This window comes from Heterocephalus glaber, unplaced genomic scaffold (assembly GCF_053883595.1).
Source record: "Heterocephalus glaber isolate CG9 unplaced genomic scaffold, H.glaber_assembly_v1.0 deba00001442, whole genome shotgun sequence".
NCBI classification, from domain to species: Eukaryota; Metazoa; Chordata; class Mammalia; order Rodentia; family Bathyergidae; genus Heterocephalus; species Heterocephalus glaber.
Genome location: NW_028258296.1, coordinates 32,623,630 through 32,648,375, shown reverse-complemented (window position 1 = coordinate 32,648,375; position 24,746 = coordinate 32,623,630). Strand labels below are relative to the sequence as shown.

Here is a 24,746-nt window from a genome sequence, read left to right as displayed (position 1 = left end):
ATCATAGGAAGATTTCTAAAGTTAAAATTTATTCCTTTGTGTGAGTGTGTGTGTGTGTGTGTAGGCATGTGTGTATGTGTATGTGTATGTACTGTAAGGGGATTGAAACCTTTGGGGATAGTTAAGCATGACTGAGTCATAATTTACCTATTTTGCTGTGTTACATTCATCCAGTTTTTAGACCTGAGCTTTTGCCTTGATTTCATTGTAAAAACATGAGCTCAGACTTTTTTAATTAAAATTTTTTAAATGCTACATAAAAATATAAAAGTTGTACATATTAATAGGTTACCACTATCTGATGTTTTGATACATGTGTGCATTGTGTAATATTTAAATCAAGTTAAACAAATCTGTATCCTTAAAATGTTGTCATTTGTTTAGGGTGAAAACACCGAAATTCTTTCCCTTAGCTTTTTAAAATATACTGTGCATAATTATTGCCTGTAGTCACCGTACAGTGCAATAGCACATCAGAACTTCTTACTCCTTCCTAACTAAACCTTAGAACGCTTTGATCAGCCTTTCTTCATCCTTCCCTCCATCCTACTCTTCTCATTCTTTGGTAACCACCTTTCTACTCTCGACTTCTACTCAGGTCAACTTTTTGAGGTTCTGCATGAATGATACCTTGTGGTACTTGTCTTTCTGTGCCTGGCTTACTTCACTTAACGTAATGATCTCTAGTTCTATTGCATTTTTGTGTATATACAATTTTTAAACCATGATATATGTATATTGAAAGAGAAAATGAATAGGTTAATAGTTGTTGACTAGACTAAAGAAATTTGAAACTTCATTGCTTCTCTAGGAGGCAGATAGTTGTTTCAAGGCAATTCTAGCTGAAGAAACTTATAAAGGATCTGCAGTTATAGTCCTGAAAATAAAACTAAAAAAGGGCAAACTGGATTTGAAACAATACTGAAGAGAATTAAAAATCAAGAGTTAACATTTGATTAAAAAAGAAAGAAAAGCTAAATGAACTTCTTAAATGGATAAAGAGAAAAATATTGAACTGGCAAATTGATATAAGGAAATGAGGTAGAGAATATGAACAAGATATTAAAATACATGGAGAATATAGCTAGAATAAATTAGAGTAGGTAGTTGGTAAGACATTTCTGTCTTATAAACTAGTCCCATGGACTAAAATCTCTGAAACTATTAGTCAAATGAAATTTCTCCTTTAGGTTGTGTGTGTTGGATGTTTCATTCTGGCAACAGAAAAGCTGACTCACACTGTAGGTCAGAGTGTTATAGAGTAAACACAAGAAGGAAGAACCAGTTGTTAAAGGTAACCTAGATCAGAATATTTAGAAATGTTGAAATATGTATACATGAGAAAAGTACAGTGAACTCAATACAAATATAGAGAAACTCCTATCGATACTTATTATAGTGAAATAATTAAAGATCAAATACAGAGAAAACCTTAAAAGTAGTGGAAAGAGGTATGATTTAAGTAAATCCTCTATCATACAAAACAGAGTCCACAATCTTCACATATTCTTAAAAATGAAGTCATAGTTACTAGAATAAATACAAGGAATTGAGAAGTAATGGAATACTTCTCAATAAACTCCATAAAATAACAATACAACATCATTTAAAATTAACAAACAAAAAATAATTGGAAGTTAAAATTGTTATAGAACATATATATTTGGAGAGTTGGAAGGCAAAAGTGTAAACAACTTCCAGAAAGAAAAAAAAAATGACAGAATTAAAAATAGAGAAAAGATATAGAGAATTGAGCAACTGACCAGTAGCTCAGTATCCTAAAAGTAGTTCTCCTTCATGATGAAGCCAGAGTCAATAAAGTGTCAAGGTTCAACAACATAACTTGGAGAAATTCCACAGTAAGCAAGAGCAATGAATACTGCAAGGGCACACTGAAAAACAAAAAAAGACCCATTGCAGTGTTTATCATATAAGATTTCTCAGTATGTGTTAAGGTTGATCCTAGAACACTCTAGAGACAAAATAATCAAGTTATAAATAAAGAAAAACAGGAAAATCCAAAAAAAAGCAGAACTTGATAATAGAAGACAATGCTTTTAAAAATCTAAGGAATATTATTTTTAATATTGAATTCTATACCAACCAAAATATCAATCAGATATTATATTTTAGCATATTCTGTACTACTACAAACTTGATACCTGAGACTGAGTAATTTATAAAGAACAGAAATTAATTTCTCATAGTTGTGTAGGCTAGAAAGTCCAAGATTAAGTCACCACCATCTGGTCTATGAGGGCCTTCTTGCTGCATTGCATGTGGCACAAGGTAGTATGGCAACAACCTAGCTAGGTGAATGCTGCATGAAGCTTCTTAGTGCCCTCAATTCCTCTAACAAAGAAGAGTCCTCATGGTCTGTTTACCACTTTAAGGCTCCACCTCTTCATACTAACGTATTGCAATGGCTGAATTTTGGAGGATACATGTTCAAACCACAGCAAGTCAGGACAAACACATTTACCTTATATAAGTCATTTCTCAGGAAAACCAGACTATGCCAAAATGTACTGGAGAATATGCTACACTAAAAATGAGAAAATCAATGTAGGGAACCAAGACTAGACTGAGGTGAAAGGAAATGGTAGGATTACAAATGGAAAGTCTAGCATAGGAGATATATTAGTCAGTTTTCTCTTGCTGTAACAAAATACTTGAGGTTGGGTAATGTAGAAAAGAAAAAAAGGTTTATTTAGCTTATAATTTTAAAGGGTACAAGTTCAAGGTTGAGTGGCTGAATTTGTTTGTGCTGAGAACCTCTGGATGGAATGGAATCATGGTGGGAATATGTGTGAGTGAGCACATGAAAAGACGTGAATCCAGCCAGTATGGAAGGGCCAATCTTGTTCCTTCACAACTGTCTTACAAGAACCAATCAGATTCTCAGTAGATCTAAAATAATTTTTTCTAAGGGCAGCTCCATCAGTGATCTCATTATTTTCCACTGAACTTCACCTTTTAAAAAAATTTAATGCATAGGAGTTAAACAGAAAAATGGTCTTCATTATGGCATATTTGAACATGCATTTAACATTCTCTGATTATCCTCTCCTATTATCTTCTTCCCTATTTCTCCTTTCTCCCCCATAGCCTCTTCCTCTTTTGTAGTCATCTTGCTTCTATAGACCTTACTTCTTACAGTTACCATATCACCTCTCACATCACCACATTGGGGACCAGCCTTTGAACACATGAGCCTATCCAAACCATAGCAAGAGGTGTGCAGTAGAACTTGAGAGTTATCTGCAGCCAGGCACCCAGAAGCCTTTAGGAGGGATTTCTCAGGAAACAGAGGAAACTGCTCAGATGTGAGCTAGCTTTGACCCTGTGGAAAATCACTGTGTGAGCCATTTTACAGAGATACCATGACATGTGGAAGACTCAGTATGTGTTTCAGGAAAACACAAGTAAATGAAAAAATAATAAATTGGGCTGGGAATAGGAGAAGAGAGTAGCACAAGAAAAACAAACATCACAGATTTCTCTTTGATTCTATAATGACCAATAATTGCATAGTTACAAGCAGAAATATTGATTATAGATTTAAGTAAACGTGTGGAAATATGTTAGGATACAGGAGGAGTACAAATTTTCATGAGAGGTTTTATAAAGTGTTGAAATCGTAGCTTCACTAATAGGAAGATAGCAGAGGTGGGAGAGAGGATTTTTTTGTGCAGACTTAACTAGCATATTTTTGGCACCCAACCAATGCAGAGCTACTAAATTTTCTCTGTAGTCTCTACCTGTGAGCAATAAATTTGCTATCTTGTAATATAATAATAAAAAACTTACTTAGTTTCAGTAATAGAACTTGCTTGCACATATCCTTAGGCAAACCAGCTATTTTGCTATGTGCACATGAATCTGGTTCAATCCTTATTTGGAGAAAAATGTAGAATTTAAATTCATATTTTCTGTAGTAGTACTCACATGGAAAGAGAATCTTTGCCTCAAGTTCTTCAACCTAAATAATCTAATGATGTCAGTCAATACTTACAGAATTGTAGCAATCTTAAACTCTAATGGTGAAAGAAAAATATAGGTGTCTATGATGTGCACATTGATTTTAACAGTTCATTCTTAGTGAAAAATGTAATTGAATATGTGTTTAAATGGATAACACTACTTTCAAGGCAGAATACGACAGTTTAATGCAATGGAAAGAACTGGATATGTCCACATATTAAATAGTTTGCTGATTGACAGTAACTCTTTATATCTAGGATTTTATATATACCCCTTAGAATCCTCTCTCAATAAAAGCACTATGGTTCTTCAGTTGTTGTCAAATTGACATATAATATACCTTTTATAACTTTTAATGTGATAGTCCTTTCCTTCCCCACCCCCATAGGAGAAGGCAATGTATGTACTCTAGCAAAAGCAATCTAAAAAATACTTTCAGTGCAATGATGATTTATAATCCTCCATGAGTGCTTTATATCCTTCTCTGGAAATGTTTATGTGTGTCTAACTATATCTGTGTTTTTAAATGAGCATGCATATATACAGAGATAAAGTAGAGTTTATACCATTTTTGAGGAGTAACTGACAATTTATACTATTATATTAAAAATAAGTGCCAATGCAAGGCATATTAGTTGAATAAAACATAGTCAAAGTAATCACGACTATTAAGAAATTGTTGTTTTTGTCAAGTTTTTAATATTCTACCAAAGAATGATAGCTCAAAAATTCACATTTTTTCTCTTTATTATCTCTCATGTTAAAATGGAAACCAAATGCCTTGGTATTATTCATTCATTTTTAGTAGCTGTATAATTTTCATAACCAGTATAATATAATTTATTATACCATTTCTTTTAATGACATTTAGGTTTTTCAAATTTTTGTCACTATAAGATGTTCATTTGAACTATCCTTTCTTTAGAGTTCCAAAAATGGGTTTGATAAATCAATAGTGTGTATATTTTTAATTTTAAGAAACACTGAGGATTAAATTCCAAAAATTGTGCTAACAGTTTATATACTTGGTGATGTAAGAAAAGTATTCATGCCTTCCCCTGTTGCCAACTTCCATTAATGGATGTGATCAGCCAGTAAATTTTTGCCATATCAAGAAAAAAACATATGGGGAAAAAAATGTCCTCTCATGTTTTCCATGGGCATTTTCCCTACTCAGTAAAGTTGACCAATATCTTACATTACAGTATGACTAATATTTGCCTTTTTTTGTCTTCAATGAAATGAGTGCAAATCTTTTTACTATTTTTCTATTGAAGTTTTTGCCTCCGTCATTTTGAGTACTTTTGTACTTAAGGAATATTGTCTTTAACTGACTGGTTTTTCTGAACATATTTTTTGCCCATTTTTATAACTTTTTAAAAACTAAAGTTCATTTCTGGCCAAGTAATATGCAAGCAGTGTTAAATATTAAATACTAATGAAAGTACTTTAATGAAATTCAGCTTTCCTGATGCACCTTTTCACATTCTTGTTTCTTGCTATGGAAAACAATGCTTTCTTACCATATTTTAGGTTTTTAAATCCATGTTTATAAATAATAACATGATTATACTATATTATTGTCTAATTAGACATTTTCTATTGACTTATTATAGCTGCTTAGGATTTGGTTCTCAGTTATTAATGTGTACCTTGCTGTGTCTATGTAAATATTGTACACTGCTGACCCTAATGTGTGTATGAGTGCAATGATTATTCTCCCCTTGTGTTACAAATATTTGTTTTGTATTGACTTAACAAGTGTATTTTTTAAAAAGTTTTACTGTTTATATAACTAGTTTTTAAAATTTCCCTATGTACTTTACCTGATTTGCTACATGTGTATACATGATTTTTTGGCATATAATTCAAAATTTCATCAGTTTCATTCTGTCTTCTAGAGATCAAACTCTTCTACTCGTAGTAGACGTTTTGCATTTTGAGCTCTCAAATTACTAAATACTATTTTCCATGTTCCCCAAGAGAACTGCTGCTGAGAGATGTATTTTTTTCAGGCAAAAAGAAATAGAAGAAAAGCAAGAATGTAAAAGACCTCTAGTGAGGAACATTGCTTTTCTAAAACTTCTCAGATTATTTTTTACTAGCCAGATATGTTTTAAATGGCCTTTCTGAATAGAAGGATATTTGCAAAGGCAAGTCTTGTGAACACATTGTCCATAAAAATATCAAGATTCTATAAGAAAGAACAAAAATAAATGTGGAGATTCGGTAGGCAGTGAATAATGTTTTCTATATTTGTTGATAGATATAGATGTATAGATATAAGTATAGTCTGCCAAACACTGTATGGACACTTCTGGAAAATAAAAACTTGTATAAATATTTTAATATTAAATTTATTTAGACATCATAAGATTAATACAAGTTACTTTTGTCCTCTACAATTACAAGATGTGCTCAAAGTGGTGGATGTTAGCTTCCAGACATTTACTAGTACAGCAAACTTCTTCTTGGGTAACCTTGGTCATCGAGATTGCTGCACATGCATTTTCATTTTCTTCTCTAAGGGCTGGCAATGTAGTGGGTTTTCTGTGATATATGACATCCTTTAGGGGTCCCCCATACGAGGTTAACACCATCTGTTGAAAAAAAAATCATATTATTTTTCCTTTCCTGATGTATACATTTTTTTGATGATACATAGGTATTTAAATAGATGGCTAATAGCTTATTTGACATGTAAGCAGTTTATAATTTTTACTGCTACAAATAATAAATATATACTATGTAATTTCACATATTTTCATATTTTTGTGACTTATGTGGGAAATAAATTTGTAGTACTGGGGATATAGTTCAAAAGAAACATTTTTATAGCATTTCTTGTTGCCCAGTTTCTTTTCTGTTTTCTTGTTTGAATCCATTAACAATCCAAAAAGATCCTCATTTCCTATATCTTATATCAATGCAAAGCATATCATTAAGATAAATTCTGAATTGGTAGAAATAAAATAGGATATCATTTTAATATTTGATTACCAAAATGTTAAAGTATATTTTTCATCAGTTTCTTCTTATATGAATTTCTACTTTCTCAAGGCAGTTCACACCTTTTGTCCATTTCCTAATGAAGGATTATATTTTTGTTCCTGATTTCAAATGTTTTATAATCACATGCATACTATTTTTGGATTGAGGTAGATAGTCAAATCAGAGACTAACATATCAAGTTTTCTTGGCTTTAAAAAGGACCTGGGACAGGTCCATATAGCATGCACAGTGATAGCAGCATAGGAGGGATTCTCTGGAATAGCTTTCAATGTTCCCAAGTCATTTTACATCATGCACTTCCATGGTCATCAATAAAGAAGGTGACTGGGTGTGGGTTGTCAGTTCAGGGAAAACATCAATTCTAGGATCTTGTTAGTCTTTCTGGTTCTATCCTGTGACTCCCTCAAAGGTAGGTACATACCTAGCTTCCTTCTTCTGGTATAGCTACACCTTACCAAATACAAATGACTTAATCAAACTCAGCCATACCATGCAGGTGTGCAGTCAGTAGGTTGTAACTTCAACAGGACTCTCATTTATCTTGAATCAGACATCCATCCTTTGAAGAACTGTTGCAAGGAAGATTTGGTCCAAGGTCAAATCTTTGCACATTACTGAGGCTAGAGCAGAGATCATCAAGCTAAAGGGTGCAGGCCAAATTTAGATCCCTAGCTTGTTTGTTAAATAAAGTCTGATGGAAACACAGTCATACCCATTGGTTTACATTGTCTATCGTGGCCTTTGTGCTACCATTATAAGGTAAAAGTGGCCAAGAAAGAACCACAAAGAGTAAACTGCTTGCTAAATGGTTCTTTATTAAACAGTTTCTTCATTTGGAGCTACAGTAAAGCCTACAGCTCTGGAGCTATAGTAAAGCCCACAGCTACAGTTATTAGTCCTTTGTGTCCAGCATATTAAGAATATATTGCTGCTCATGTTGTAAATGTTTTCCACTTTTAAATATTTGTGTTTTTAAATTACATGTTTTAGAAATACATGTTTTGAGTTTGTTTAGTGTACTTTCCCCTATCTTCATCTACCTAGTTTTTTATGTTTCATTTATTTATTCATTTGTTCATTCATTCATTGTCATTTTTTTTAACCACGAGAATGTTTATTTTGCAAGTGACCTAATTCTTTTGCCACAATTTCCCTAGATTTTTAAGTTATCAACTTTTTTTCCCAGAGGTTTTAAACATTAGAATTTTTCAGAAGTTAAAAAGTAGAAAACACATTCTTTATTCAGCTGATTAAATAACATTTAATTTAAAAATTACAAACGTTTTTTCTGGTACCAGGGATCAAACTCAGGACCTTGTGCTTTCTAGGCAGCACATGAACTTTTTGAACCCTATGAACTTTTTGAATATCAAGAATTGAAGCTGCTGGGGGTCACATTTGTTTATAGGTTCCAAGATAACCCTGAGGTCTAAATAGGAAAAGATCTCTTATAATTTATAGTAAAACTCTTTCCTTAAAATAAAACAGCCTGAAATTTATACAATTGTATTCATATTCAACAGGTTTACAATGTCCAGAAAAGTAGTGGATTTTTAGAAATGACGTGGAAATAGCCTTCCATTCAGAAAAGAGCTTTTATCGCGATAACAACACTTGAAACCCATTGCCCTCTACAGAAGTCTGCTCCATGCTTCACTGAACAGAAGGTCACCCTTGTTAAAACCCCAGATCCTCAGATATGCAGTGGATGCCAGGTAGAGCTATCCTTTAAAGAAGACAATCCCCATAAGATTAGCTTTAACTGTTCATTTGGATGGGGAGTAAGACTGAAATGCCTGAGGATATCCCAGAGCCTCCTAGGATTGCTGGTACCATTTCTGTCTCCTCTGATGGTTTCCATTAGATGCATCCTTAGGTATAGTGCAGTCCTAAACCAGCTTCTGGAACATCTAATTGGTGATAAGTTTCTTTCATTCCTATCTTCTACAATTTCATTAAGTGTCAAGTCAACCCAGGCCTCTTGGGATGGATGGACATCTTCATTCATTCCCTTGTACATTTTCTTTAAAAACAGTGGAAGGATAACACATGATGAAAAGATTTCTCCAAAACCATGTGGTGTTAGCATTGATTAGCAAATCTAATACTTAGGCAAGTGGAGAAATCCCACAGCATCCTCACAGTAAAATGTTCCTGTGTTAATCTTGTGCCAATTGTCAGGGAACCCAGGCCCCTTCTCTGCTGGTAAATACCTCATAGAAGATTCTCTTGGCTCTGAGCCTCTCCGGGCATCTAGCAGATCTAAAACACTAACAGGTAATCTATCCCTAGCCCAAGAGATTCCATCTGAGTTGCCTGCTTCAACACTACCTTCCAATAAAGAGGCCTTGATTATGACAACATAAGCCACATTATTTGTCACATTTGATGGGGTACTCCCAGTGGGTCCTCAGACCATCCAAGCAGGTTATATCAGTCATTCCCTGATGCAGTGAAGCCACTGCAGCTGTTACCTTTGCCAGCACAAAGTCTGGTTTCCTTTCTGTTTGTGTGCATGAACATGGATGTGCATGGAAGGTACACACACTTGCCCCTTACTTTACACTGTCCACAGTGCACAGTCTGGTGCTGAGGTTGTTGGAGGAGATGTTGGCCAAAAGGACTACACTTTCAAAAGTTTTAAGAATAAGTTCTCAAGACTAACGGATAGCGTGATGTCCATAATTAATAACAATGTATTGTATACTTGAAAATTGGTAAAAGAGTAGATTTTATGTCTTCTTGCCATACACAAACATATGTACTAACTATGTAAAGTGATGGCTAAGTTTGTGGTATTCATTTCACACTGTATAAATATTTCAAATATTACATTGTAAACCTTAAATATTTTCAGTTATACTTCAATAATACTAAAGTGAGTCAATGCAAAGGTCAGTAAATAACTAGAGAACTTTTTTTTTCTATTTTGTTCACTTTTTAAACTCCTTGGCTTAATAGTACTGGAGGCATGATTGGAGATTTTTTATCAAATCCCTAAACAGTGCCCTTAAAGGTATATGCTAACTAAAAATAATAGTCACACAAATACAGAATATCAGTTGGAGTAGACTTACAGACATATTGGTCATTATCTGTCAAATAAAAATATTACAGTATGGGGCCAGGGATTTAACTCAGTGGTGCTACCGCCTGCCTTGCAAGCACAAGGTCCCGAGTTCAATCCCCAGTACCAAAAACAAACAAACAAACAAAATTACAGTAAGTTCTCATCCACCACATTAACCAGATCTTTTGGCTCTGTTACATTTGGCACTACCCAAAATTCAAAATGACTATGAAAGGTAAACTTTCTGAATCAATTCAGAACATCGAGGCAGCCAATCCAATACAACTAAAGACACTCATGAAAGTGAACTTCCAGAAGTGCTTCAAAAATGGCAAAACTGGTAGGATAAACGTGTTTCAAGTGAGGAAGAGTATTTTGAGGAGAATTACACTTGTACTGTAATTTTATTTTTTTTGTACCAGGGATCGAACTCGGGTCCTTGCACTAATATATTTTTAAAATTTAAGCATCCACCATATTTGTCATCACATCTAAGTATAAAACATGAAAGGATGGCCCTCACATCCCAAAGACAAGAAAGCAACTTTCCTAAGGAAGAATGCGTAATAAAGATTAAAATCATATCTAGACTTAGCCTGAGATTATTGCCCCCTCAACTGATCACAAGTTTGTGGGAAGTTTTGGGGGTCATTGGGGAGGGCTACAACCGAGAGGCAATTCTGAGAAAAGGAGTACTGCTGGTAGACAGTCCAGTACTGGTCTACTATACTATCCTTCACCACTTTAGTTAAGAGAACCCTGTAGAGACAATTATTTATTTAAATAGCTTTAGGTATTAGAATGTATGATTGAAATGCTTTTGAGTAGTTGCTAATTATTGTGCAGATTCTTCAATTTTATGATGATGCAAAAATTTCTAAACTCCCTTCCCTATCTTTCAGATAAAATGACAGCAGTTTTTTAAAGAGCTTTTTAAAAACCATATTTAAGCTAACTATACCTATTTCTTTTAACTGTTTCTCATATAATGTGTTTGTCTCTAAACATTTTTTCTGAATTTTTTTACTAAAGGCGTTCTAATTTTCCCAAAACTGAAGGCAGTTCTCTGAAGAGCTCTGAAATCACATTCCTTTTCCTATTACTAACTTGTTATTATGATCATTAGTTTTTTGTGTCACTCCCTTTCATCTTTTGATCTGCATGAATTAAAAGCTCCATAGTATTTTGCTAAGCTTTTCAATTGATAATCACTAACTTCTCTATCTTGTATTTGCTCATGTGGGATTTTGTATCCAAAATATAATTATTTATTTAATATGTTGTTCTTAGATTAAGGCAACTGCTCCAGTGCATCTGTATTTTTTTTTATCTTGATTCCACATCCAACCTATTTGGTTTCCCTCCCTGACTCTTAAGTATTGTGTGTGTGTATATGTATGTGTGTGTGTATGTGTGTGTGTGTATTTTATTCTGTCCTGGAACTTTTCCTTCATCTTTATAATCTGCTGATACACTACTGTAAAATATACTGAAGATAAAGATTATATGATTTGAAATTTTGGGGAAAACTTTATTGATCTCATTATACACTGATCACTGAAATAGGCATCTTGAGCTGCGTTCTTATATCATTTTCAAAATATGTACAGACTGGCCTTTTTCCACATTATAGCTCTCACAATATCCAGCTCAAATCCTTTCCCTCTATCAGATCAAACAGTGTGACATGCTTTCAAGAGAACTACTTCAGAAATCTTATAATACTTTTGTGGGTCCAAATGTATTACTACCATTTGCAGCTTCAGCAAATTAACACACAGAAGACCTCCTAGACTGCATTCTTCAGTGTCTTGAAGCAGATATACTACTGAGAGCTATGTACAGCCATCCCAACACCCAGTGTGAATTCGTCAAAGATAAAGTATACATCAGTAGTACGCTATATACATGGTTGTCTTAGTTACTTTTCTCATCGCTGAGACAAAATACTCAGTGCTCACAAGTTAAAGGAAGAAACATTTATTTGGCTTACAGTTTGTAGAGGTTTTAGTCCATAGTCCGCTGGCTCCAAGGCTGGGTGGTGTGACAGAGGGGGATTGCAGGGGAGAAAAGGTCGTCGGTCTGTGACGGGGTAAGCAGGAGGCAGCAACAGGGAACCTTCCTTTCCCTTTTATACCATTCATGTTAGAAGCCTATTGGATGGTGCCACGTACACTCAGAGAGGGCCTTCCCATTATCCACACCCAGAACTATGCTAAACCAATCAGTGGGCTAAGCTAGTAACACACCCGTAATCCCATTGTCACACGCCGGTGGTGCAACCACCTCCCAAAAAATGAGCACATGAGGCTTTGTGGGAACATCTAGATACAAGTCATAACAATGGTATAACTATGGTCTGAAGAACACTAATGCACAATAGACTATAAAATCACACTATGTAAGTATGTGTACTGTGCTACTAAACATTTCACATAACCTTTCTTTTACCTTATTTGAAGTAAATATACTTACTTCTTTTCCCCTTATTTAATGCTTACAACAATTACTTTTGAGATATTATCTCTAACTATATTCATTGCAAAAATGGGAATGTGAAATAGAAAATTTTTTTTACTTGTCTATGTGATATAATTAGTGTGATGAAAGAATATATGAACCCAGTTAATATGACTTAATTCTTGTTTAACAAATATACTAGTCAGCCTCTTGATGAATATTAAAAGATAATGACTCCAAAAACACAGACGAACTAGAGGAAGTAAATTAGAAGAACCAATATTGGGTCTTGATTGGGTCTCTCAGTCCGTTGGAATATTTTGTTCTGCTTCCTCTCAATAACTAATCAATGCATTAAATCAATATGATCTTCTTATATCTGTATTGAAGTCTATATAATTATCCGTCACTTAGTTGTGAAAATAATGAACATTATTTGGCTAAAGGAAGAGCCCTTTCAAATTATATAATTTATGTATTGTATTATATTATATCATACACCATTTCCATGTGAATATACAGTTACTTAACTAATCGTTGCCAGATTGTATTCTCCATTTTATCTAAGTAAACAAGCAGATACCTTGCTTGCTGTGGCTAAGTTACTTGGAATTTTCCACATTTCTCTGTATATTAGATTTATAACAATTCCAAGAAAGAAATAAGATTACTTTGAAATTACTCTCATTAAAAAATTGGTCCAAAACATTGTAATGCAGTTATAAGGTCATGATATGGTGCTTTGGTTATCATCTATAATCTAGGTTGTAGGTCTTTAGTAGAATTTAATTTGGTTACAAAAATAAAAATGTATCATTATGTTAATGAATGAATTTTAACATTTTCTTTTTTATGGCTAGTATTAAACAGTGGTTTCATAATAATAGTTATTTTATTTTTGCTACAGAAAAATCACATAATAATAATAATAATGCTTGTTTTAAAATTTATCATAACTGAAAAGTCTTTCTGAGGAAATGGTGGTTTTTTATTTATCTGTCTTTTCTCTTTTCAGAGTTAACTTCCCGTAGGGCTATTTTAGCAGACAAGCTGTATTTCGGTGGGCCTACAGTACATAAATTACTCATTCTTTAGCCTTTGGTAATCAGACCCATTAGGTTTTATTGCATTTAGATTTAGCAAATCATAGGTTTGGAGATCTATGATGTTTATATAACCCTCACCTAAAAATTTTAAAAATAATTATATATAGTGCTATCAAACATTACATATATGAACATTATATTTTGTTCTTAATGAGTATGATATATTAAAAATCAGCTCCTTTATACCATTTTGTAGAAAGAATTCTTGCTGAGAGACAGTTGTGGTCACTATCCACAGAAGCCTATAAAGAACATGGAGCCAATTGTGGCTACTTTTAGAGTTTCCTGAAGACTAATCAAAAGCACCATCAGTTTTTTAAGATTTTGCACTCTTACTAAATAAATTTACTTTTTAAAATCAGCTATTATGCATTGAGTGTATAGTTATTTCTTACTACTTATTATCAAGCAATTCAAGACTTATTACTTACTGATCTGAAGAAACAGGATCATCCTTGACTAATCATTTACCTTTCACTCTTACTGCTTAGTAGGAAAAACAAATGGTGCTTGAACTCATTATCCAAGTCAACCATGGCTTTCCTCTTTAATCCCCTACTTTCTTGAGACAAAGGTTTGCAAACTGCTGTCTATGGACCAAACACAACTACTTCCCAGTATTTGTGCAGCCTATAAGCTAAGAATGACTTTTATATTTTTAAATTGTCTTAGACCATTTAGGCCGCTATAAGAAGACCCTATAGAATGGTTGGTTTTTATACAATGGAAATTTATTTCCAACAGTTCTGGAGGTTGACAAGTTCAAGGTGAAAGTACTGGCAGATTTGCTGTTTGTAGAAGATAGCTTTCTATTTTATAAAAAGTGACTTCTAGCCCTTCCAGCGATGTCTTCCCAATGTGGAAGGAGTGTAGGTTCTCCCTTAGGACTCTTATAGCAACATTAATCTCATTCACAAAGTCTCTACTGTCATGACCAAATTACTTTATAGTATCATCACATCAGTGAATAAGTTTCTGGGTGTAAGGAGACAAAAACATTCAGAATACAGGATAAATAACTGGTGAAAAAACTAAAAGAATGATATTATTACAAATTATACGTGAAATTTATGTAAATAGCAATAACCAAAACCAGCTAATTAATACATACATACATACAGAATTCAAATTTTAGTGTTCATAAATACATTTTCATTGGAACACAAATATGTTTATTAATTTTTTCTGTGACTACTTTCTCATGAGAATGGCAGGGTTGAGTAATTATGATAGAGATCATATTACTTGCTTAAATACTTATTATCTGACTTTTACATTAGATATTTGTTGATGCCTGATTAAGCTGTTTATACCAGATTATTAGCTTTGTTTCTAGATAGATCTCTTCTTTTTAGACTTCAGAGAGATCTTTTTCAATGCTCTCCGGACTAGCGTGTGTTCAGAAGTCCGTAAAGCATTAGAATATGGTAAGGAAATGGGAAAATATCTATATTATTCTTTCTTCTTCTTTTTGATTTCTATTTCTGTAAATTTTTTATTAGTGATACAGAGTCAAAAGTTTGCTTTGGTTATTGAGGTATAAGATCAAAAAAATTTTGGAGGTCACTCCAAATATATTATAATCCATTTTCTATAAAATATAATGTCCTATGAAATATTAACAGATAATATCTTAAAAACAAGAATCTGATCAGTTTTTGAGAGTATGGGTTATAGATACAGGTAATTTAATACTCGATATCTCAAAGCCTTTGACATGGTTATGTGCATTGTGAATCACCACAAGGAGATTTTTTTTTAACTTTCTGTGAGATTGGCTTGGTAATCTGACTACACATTTATTTCCAAACCCAGAGAAAACTCTAGCAAAACGTTCCCTTATCTCATAGAGTTTTTGTGGATGTTACATTTTTCTGTATGTGTGAAATCACAGAGGATAATTATAGAGCATATTCAGATGTAAGCTATCATTTGGAAATGCTTTAATAAATCTTGGCATCTAGATTCCTGTCTAGTGACTGAATTCATTGCTGCTTACATGTAGTTATTGTTGTTATTGATGCTATTAAATTAATTTTTAATACACATAAAGTCATTGTGATTACAGCTCAAAGGAAAACTGACCACCATCTCTTCCTTCTCACCATCTGATGATCTCCGAGCTAGTGGTAGGCTCTCAAAATGACATTCTAGGGCCAGGGATTTAGCTCAGTGGTGCTGCTTCCTGCCTTGCAAGCTCAAAGTCCCCGAGTTTGATCCCCGGTACCCCTCCCCCACCAAGAAAAGTATTCTAACCAAAGTGATGGGAAGATTTGGATTTAAAATTCTCTGACAAAACTAATTTTTTTAGGTCAACTTGGACGGACATTTAACTTTTGGATATACCGAATTTTTTCTATTAGCCCACTTTCTTTTTGTGATGATCTTGATTATACCTTTTTCAGAAATGATCACTCTTATTAAAGTAATTTGTTACATAACTTGAATGGTGAAATTCTAATATAGTACTGTCTTTTGTCAGATGAATGGACAAAAAAGTATATCTCTCAGGATATTGGGTTTGAACCAAATAGCAAATCTATTTACTTTCTGATAATTCTTCCATGAATCAAATACTTTGCACTTGATTTTTTTTCCTGTAATAATGTCTAAAAAATTTAAGAGTCCTACCCCAAGTCATATATTCTAAAGAGCAGAATTCTCAGAGTTCTTTGTTTTGCTAGTTATTTGTTTTTGTTTTACTTTTATTTTAATTTATAAAACTTTTCCTTCTGAGGTCAAATTGTTCACTTTTCAGGGGTGACATGATTGTTCCTTATGGGACTAACAAATTTTGAAAAAATTTAGAGGACAAGGACAGAAAGTTTTTCAAATGTCCTTCCCTTTACTTGTTTGCATTTCCTCAAAAGAGGCTGATGCAAAACAGTTTGGAGTTTAGAATAGCTTTGAAAGCATTTATTGTTCCAAGGCTAATTTTAACCTTGTGATAAAGATTGCTTTTTGTATTCAGTTGAATGTGATCCAGTAATTGTTTGTCAAGGCTAAGTGCTGTAGGGCATAGTACATTTTTTTAAATAGTGTTTTGTAGTTATAATACAGGAATCTTTATGGCCTAATATAGGAAAGAATGCTATTGAGTAGTGGTATTAGAATTATTAAATCACAGGCTAAACTTTATTATTTGAATTATCACATTTGATAGCTGCTCAACTTACATTTAAGGACATTTGTATAGCTGCACAAATGAATAATTTTTCATTAGCTAAATGATTTCACAGAAACAAACTTTTTTTTTTCTCACTTTACTGAGTCTTCCCATTTTAGTCAGTAAGATACTGGTGGAAATAATTCCCTAAAATAGCCAAAAGTAAAGTGTGCATTGCCTAAAGTGATTTTAATATGTCTTTAATAGTATCTCTAAATTGTAAATTTGTGTCAAGAGTTTCAGATGGCAACATCTGTAATCTTAAATATTTCCATGTTGTATGTTCTATAGTTGCTAGAAAAATGAAGTTTTACTCTCTTAGTGGGGGCTGAGAATGGTGTTGGGAATCATGTCATAGAGTCCTATCATTTTGTTAAATGAGTGGCTGGAATAAGTATACTTTCTAAAACAATGTGCAAAATCATATTTCAATAGAGACATTAATGTTCATGCAAAATATACCAATATTGGAGTTGCAGATTGCTGACTCCAGAATTCTGCCAGCTTTACGTTTACTTCCTTTTCATTTTTCTGCTTGATCACTTTGTTTTACTTTTTTAAAGAAACTATTAAATATACTATTCCTAAAAATCAGTGTACTTAATGTAGTCAGATAATTTAAAATATAAAAATGGATAAATTTTTTCTCCCATATTTTACAAAATAAGATCTAGATCAAAGTATTCCCATACCTTTGATTCTCTTTGTTCCTTTCTTAAGTTACATCACTTGCTCTTCCCTCTGGAGGCGACTTTTAGATTTTATGCTAAGCATTTTGTTGCTTTTGCTTGTTTTCCACATGCTATGCCTAAAAAGCATATTGTTTAGTCACATCCAGTTTTGTACATCATGAAGTATAATCATATTTTTTATTATTATGTAACTTGCTTTGTTCTTGTTATGGTTCAATATTTTGTTTTCACACTCATCCTAACAAGTTAACATTAATTGATTCATTTTGTCTGCTAATTACTGTTTGTTCACTTTCTCTTTTCTTTTAAGTATCTGTATTTTATCCTTATTTTTGAATTACAGTGGTTCAAAGTATACAATTCTTAGTTAACATTTCTTTATATACAATATTCTGTTTTCTTCTGACATCCAATGACACTCCCAGGAAGTTGGTTGTTAATGTACCTTTCATGTGCGGGTGTTTTTCCCGGTTACTTGTTAAGTCTTCAATTTCCTTTTTTTTTTTTTGGCATGGGGATCAAACTCGGGACCCTGCATTTGCAAGGCAGGCAGTGGAACCACTGAGCTAAATCCCTGGCCCTGAAAAATTTTAATTAATATCTCAATGATTTATTATAAGTAAAGCATCAAAAAGAAATTGAAGGGCGGGGAATTTAGCTCAATGGTTCCGCTGCCTGCCTCGCAAGTGCAGAGTCCCAAGTTTGATCCCCGGTTCAAATAAAAAACTTTCCATTACTTTCTTGGTGGCTGACATCAGAGGATTGGTGGCTTTCATCAATTCTACTAAATCTCTGACAGTATCTCTTGAAACATTGTCTCTTCCAATATTCCCCATTATCCTCTTGTGAATTCCAATTAGATTTCTCCTTTCCCTTTTTAGTCTTTCCTCCATGTTTCTTAACCTGTTTAGTGTCACATTTATCTGAGTTGCCTCTCAGGTAAATTTATCAGTTATAAGATGAAATTGGCTAATTCTCTTCAACTAATTAGGTTGTATAGAATCTATTGTTTATCTCAAGCTATTGAGGTTCTTTTTCTCCCAATTATATTTTTTATTTCTAGAAGTACTATTTGAGCATACTTTGAATATTTATAAGTTTTGAGTTGCTTGATTGTACATTAATTTTTTTAATTTTTAAGAATATTAAACTTTTATTTTAAATTGAATATCTGATCTCTCCAATATATACATACTTCAGGTGATATTGGTTTTGTAGCTTCCTCTTCCTGCTGATTCTCAGCTGTGAAGCCTTTTTTCTCATATTGTTAATGTTTTTCTTCTGTTGTGGGCTTATTTTATTTGGAAATTTATTTATGATAGTTTCTTTGAAAACTGGGATAAAGTACACAGAGAGGGGTAGGTATTACTTCTACTAGTTTTCAAAGGACCCCATGATGAGGATCCACTTTGAAACCAAAAATTTTACATGAGATTTTGAGGCATCATGACAAGGATGAGTCAATATCTATCAATTATAACCATCAATGTTAATGGCCTCAATTCACTAATCAAAAGAAAGACTGGCAGAGTGGATTAAAAAGCAAAATCCAAAAATATGCTGTATACAAGTGCCCTAAACAGGTTTTAATTTTAGGAAGGATTTATTTATCTTTCATCCATAATCAAATCTGAAGCAAGTACACACCCCACCATCATCTTATTGTCACTTTCTAGCTCACAAATATCACTTTTTTGGCTTCATCTTTAAGTATAGGTTTCTGTGGGACTGCATAACTCTGTAATCATAAAAGCTCCCCCAGCCCCAACATAGTGACTGATTGTGAGTTAATGGTTAAAATGTGCTTGTTAGTTCTGGGACAGTAGATAAAATCTGTAACACACATAGAGTTCCTAAGTGAATTACCCAACTCCTTGTTTGTCTGAAACCGACGTTCCGGACACAGCTATCTATAAGACAATCTGCAAACATCTTTTGACCATCATCATTTTTTTTCTCTTTTCTGTAAATTCTGCTTGCTAACTTCCCCTGCAACCCCCTATAAAACAGCCTCGGACTCTGAGCCAGTTGCCTCTCTAAGCTACTTTGCTTTGGGAGTGCCGTCTGGCCAGACTAATAAAGGTCTGTTTTACTTTCCAACTTGTCCTGTGTGTTCCTTCCCGGGTGTTCTTCGCTACAGTCAGCTCCTCGGAGTGTTTGGTAAGGCCCTCCCCTCGGTCTTACATTTCTAAACTGTGTTTGTAATCCTTTGGAAACCTAGAGGACAAACACATCTAGGTCAGTTTTGCCTTCCTCTGCTCTGTTTTTTGTTTCTCACCTCTCAAAACTTCCTTATTTTGACATCACTATGTTGTGCACCTTTCTTTTTAAATCCTGTCTAGTATTTTTATATTTGCTGTACTACAAGGAAATTTTCTCAATATCTTGTTGATCATATTTCACAAATGGAAAGCTCCTGTTTTATTCTTCTAGATGCTCCCTTGAATAATAGCCATTTCATTTATAAAGGCTTCTATAGTAGACTCAGAGGGTTTATGAAAATTTTTTATAAAAACAAGATTTTTTAAAAGTGTCTACCATTTGTATTAAAAATTCTGTTCTTATACATGAAGAGAAGTAATAATTATTAGAACTGACTCATGCATATACCTTCACAGCTGCTGTTCTGGGCCTTCAAAGATTTCTTCAAAGAGTATCACATGATCGTCTTATGAACAGGCCAGCAGAAATTTTTAGGTTAATTACAGTTTGGCAGAGTGTATCTAAAACCTCTTATCTGAACAGTGAACCCAATAATTTAATCAGTCTGTCCATTGATTAATCACGTTCTAATCCATCTGATATCAGCACTGAAAGAGCTCTTCATCTGTTCTTTGTAAACTTATCTCTATGAATGCACAGCTGCTGTGAGCTATTGGTATTAATAACTTGAATAAGAGACAGGGCACAATGGATTCTCAAAGCCTGCAGAAAAAAGTTTGAGCTCCTTAAAACTCTTTATAGTCTGACCCAACTCCATATAGTCGTACCATCCTCATTTCTAGTTGCTATCCCTGTTGTCACCCTGGTACACTAAAGCCAGTCAACTGAATTCTCATAACTTCTGTGTTGACTGTTTCTGAAGCCAGAGTTGATAATTTCATAAATTTTATATGTCAAGCATGTGCTATGTTCCTTAACACCCCACAACTTCTTGAATATAAATGCAGTTTCTCAGGTCAGAAGAGATGAGTTTATAAGGCAAAAAAAAAAAAATCATTTTTAATGCTACTGTAAAAAGCTATGGGCCAGGGATATAGTTCAGTGGCGCCGCTCCTGCCTGGCAAGGGCAAGGTCCTGAGTTAGATTCCCTGTACCAAAAAAAAAGCCACAGTCTCTTTCCAAAAGATCAAAAAGGAAAGACAAAAAGCAACATAAGACTGTGGCCAAGTATTTTACAGGTCATACACAAATAATATTATAAAAATTAATCTCCATGTTTCTGTAGGATAAGACACCACATCCTTTAGATGTTTCACCCTGTCTGGCAGATGAAAGACATTTGGCTATAGGTGAGCTCTGGAGAGTATGTGAGTAAAACTCCTTCCTTGGCATCCAGACATTCAGGATAGTCAGTTTGCATTCACTACTGTCCTCTTTAAGCCTTATCAAGTCATAAATTGCTTTCCTTTTCATTGTAAAACAATCCATTACCATTTGTTTTTCCCTTCCTAGGTCTTCTACTATCTTACCTCCCTTCATAGAGATTCTACACATTCAGTCAGTTCAGTCTACCCTAACTTTGACATTGAAAACATCCCATGCCATTTTGGGTCAGTACATTGGAATTACAGAATTTTCAATTTAATCTAAAACATGCGAGCACTTCAAAGAATTCTTAGAATTTTGATTTTGCACGATGTTAAGACACAAGAATAGGAAATGTATTACCGTGGTGGATACAAGACTATGAAGAGTTGGCATTTTATTAGATAATTATTATTTTATCTGTTTTACAGCCTTGTCTCTATATAATTATACTATGTCTGTGTTCATATAATATTTTTTCCAAAGTTTCCATTGTTAACTCATGCAGACTAATGCCAATAAACTACATTCCTTTAGTATTACTTGCCCAACACTCAGTTTTTCCTTATTTGCTTACTTAAGCATCTGAGTGAATCCTAATTACTTCTGTCCTGCTAGACTCAGTTAATTAAGCAAGGGGTAAATATCTAATGCAAATGAAGTCCATAAAGGTCTCTGCTACTGGGGGTTAAACTTTGGCCTAAAAGATTACAAGTTTTGGGGAGTGGTTATAGTTATAACTTGTAAATTGGGGCTTGTCATATGACTGTCATATACTTGGAGACATACGCTTCTAAAGAGAAAGAAAAGAGTAATGCTGTAAGCAAATAGAAGCAGAATGAAACATTCCTGATGTTTAGCTATATTTCCTTCCTTACATTATGTATAAAATAACTTCTTTCCCATAAATACACCGCACTCTGCTTTTTAAAACTTTAACTTGTTGAAGTTGATTTCTTTTGCTTGCAACAAATGTATGTTCGAATTACAGTTGCACACATGAACTGTTAAAAGGTCACTAAAATCACTGTTACCATTTATATTACTTAAATACACCTAACTGTGCATAAATCACTTTAATTTCTCTAAGCCTCTGTTTTACCATAAATAGCATGATAGAGTGGTGAGTATCAAACGTGCTATATGTGAAAGATGTATGATATAAATATCTGATATATTAGTTATGGAATTCCAATTACACAACTTCTTTGATAATCTATCTTATATTTGTAAGATAGTATTGCTGTTCTTTTTTTATGTATAACTTTATTATCATTCACTAAACACACACATATACAAAAATTAAAATTATTCAAAGAAAAGCAATGCAAGGGAAAAAACCATAATAATCTTCAAATATAATAGGACTCAACCAAAGCAAAACTGAAAAGTACTTAAACATTTTTCCATATAATTTAAAAAAAAATCTCAAGCATTAACAAGACATCAGAATATGTGATTTGTTTTAGAAAGATTTTCAAAACTAATATTGAACAAATAGTGGTCTGGAGAAAAAATTCTAATGAACTAGTAGGCTCCACATAGGCCCAATTTTTTTAAATTTAAATTTCAATACAGTCATGTGACATGTGATGGAAATACAATGTGAGAAATATCTTATTAGGCAGTTTTATCCATGTGTATTGCAAAGTACCACACAGAGTGCCAACTTCTAAGTGCAAACTGAGAAGGTATACGTAAATCATCTGTGATGCCCCCTTGATATTATCCAGATACTGAGTTTAACACGAGATACATGAGGCTACCACTGGCACAGCAACACACTGTTTTACAGTAAACTCTTTTATATAAATAGGATTATGCTCTAAAGGATGAAAAACACAGCACGTTATGATGAGTACCTAAACCAGTAATAATCATTTATCACACTATCAAGAACTGTGTACTATGCATAGTTTTATGTGCCTCTTCTGGAAACATACCCTTCTCTCCTTTGATCTCAGTGACTCTTCCTTCCCAACCCACTGATGAGCTCCAGCCTAGTCTCTATCTACACCTCTTCCTATAATTTTAAACAAAATCTATATATGGATTCTTTCCAGATTCCAGCCTGTTAACTCTGATCTCTCCCCTTCCACTCCTGCCACCCTTATTTCTTTGAATCTTTTCTTCATTTTTTAAAATTATCCATTATTTGTTTTAATCACTTTAATCCTTAATTACACTTTCAGTTTCTCACACTAGAGAAAGTATTCGGTATTTGCACATGTGTGTCCTATTTATTTCACTTGAGAGGATAGCCTCAGTATGCATCCATTTAGCTATAAATGTCTCTAGTTTCTCATTCTTTATGGCTCAGTAGTACTGCATTTTATTAAAAAAAACCACATCATCTTTATCCAGTCTCCCGTTTATGGGCACTTGGGTTGTTTCCAAGCTTTATCTATTACAAACTGTGTCACTATAAACATGGGTGCACATATATCACCGTGGTATGATTCTTTTAATTCTTTTGGGAAGATACCCAGCAAGGGAATAGCTGAGTCAAATGGGACCTCTAGCCCTAGTTCTTTGAGGTATCTCCATACTGATTTCCACAGTGGTTGCACCAGTCTGCACTCCCACCAACAATGGAGAAGGGTTCCTTTCTCCCTACACCTCACCAGCATTTGTTATTGGATGATTTCTTTATAACAGCCATTCTTTCTGGGGTGAGGTGGAATCTCAGTGTTGTTTTCATCTGCATCTCTCAAATAACCAGTGATGTTGGACATTTTTTCATATATTTATTTGCTGCCTTTATTTTTTTGTCTGAGAAATGTCTATTCATTTCAGATGCCCATTTTTGAATTGAGTCTTTGAATTTGGGGGGTCTGATTTTTTTCAGTTCTTTATATATTCTAGATAGTAGTCCTTTCTCTAAGGTACAGCTGCTAAAAATTTTTTTCCCACATTGTAGGTTGTCTTTTAGCTCTCTTGGTGGTTTCTCTTGCAGTGCAGAAGCTTTTTAATAAGATGTGATCCCAGTTGTTGATTCTTTGTGCTATTTCCCGTGCTACTGAGGGTTTTTTCCCGTGCTACTGAGGGTTTTTTTTCCTATGCCAATGTCTTCAAGAGTTCTACCTAACTTATCTTCCAGGAAATTTAATGTTTCTGTCTTAATATTTAGATCTTTAATCCACTTCAATCTTAGTTTAGTGTATGGTGATAGATATGGGTCTAGTTTTAATCTTTGGCAGGTTGAAATCCAGTTTTTCCAATACTATTTATTAAATAGGCTATCTTTCCTCCAGTGAGGATGGTTGACTCCTTTGTCAAAGATGAGGTGGTTGAGTGTATCTGTAGTTGTTTCTGCCTCTTCTAATCTATTCCACTGATCCTCGGGTCTGTTTCTTTGTCAGTACCATGCTGTTTTTATTACAGTAGCTTTGTAGTATAGCTTCAAGTTGGGGATTGTAATACCCCCAGCCATATCTCTGTTGCCTATCCTTGTATAAAAACATTAGGATAGAAAAAGTGATTTATTGAGAACAAATATTAATGCTGCTCAATTTGTTTCTCAAAAAATACCAATTACAGATTATTCTGATCATTTTGAGGAGGAATAAATTATTAATATACTTATTTTATAAAGTAAATAAAATATTAGAAAGTTCTTTCATAAAATTGAAATTATACTAGATACTAGGTAAATGTTGAATTTTATTTTTTGCTATTCCCAGAAGAGTAATATAGCAAATTTATAATGATAGAAATATATTATATAA

General features: G+C 33.6%; 1 protein-coding gene and 1 long non-coding RNA gene across 8 annotated transcripts in view; one reads left to right on the top strand and one right to left on the bottom strand.

The window, feature by feature from the left end:
- The window catches only part of Dpyd (dihydropyrimidine dehydrogenase), a 901,729-nt gene that overhangs the window by 445,835 nt on the left and 431,148 nt on the right, over positions 1-24,746 (top strand). The gene's annotated exons all lie outside the window — the stretch shown is intronic.
- Positions 6,356-9,322, bottom strand: LOC101725979 (uncharacterized). Its single transcript, XR_205084.3, has 3 exons — positions 9,210-9,322; positions 7,486-7,565; positions 6,356-6,584 (listed from the first exon to the last, which is right to left on the bottom strand). It is a non-coding gene; the product is annotated as an uncharacterized LOC101725979 (long non-coding RNA).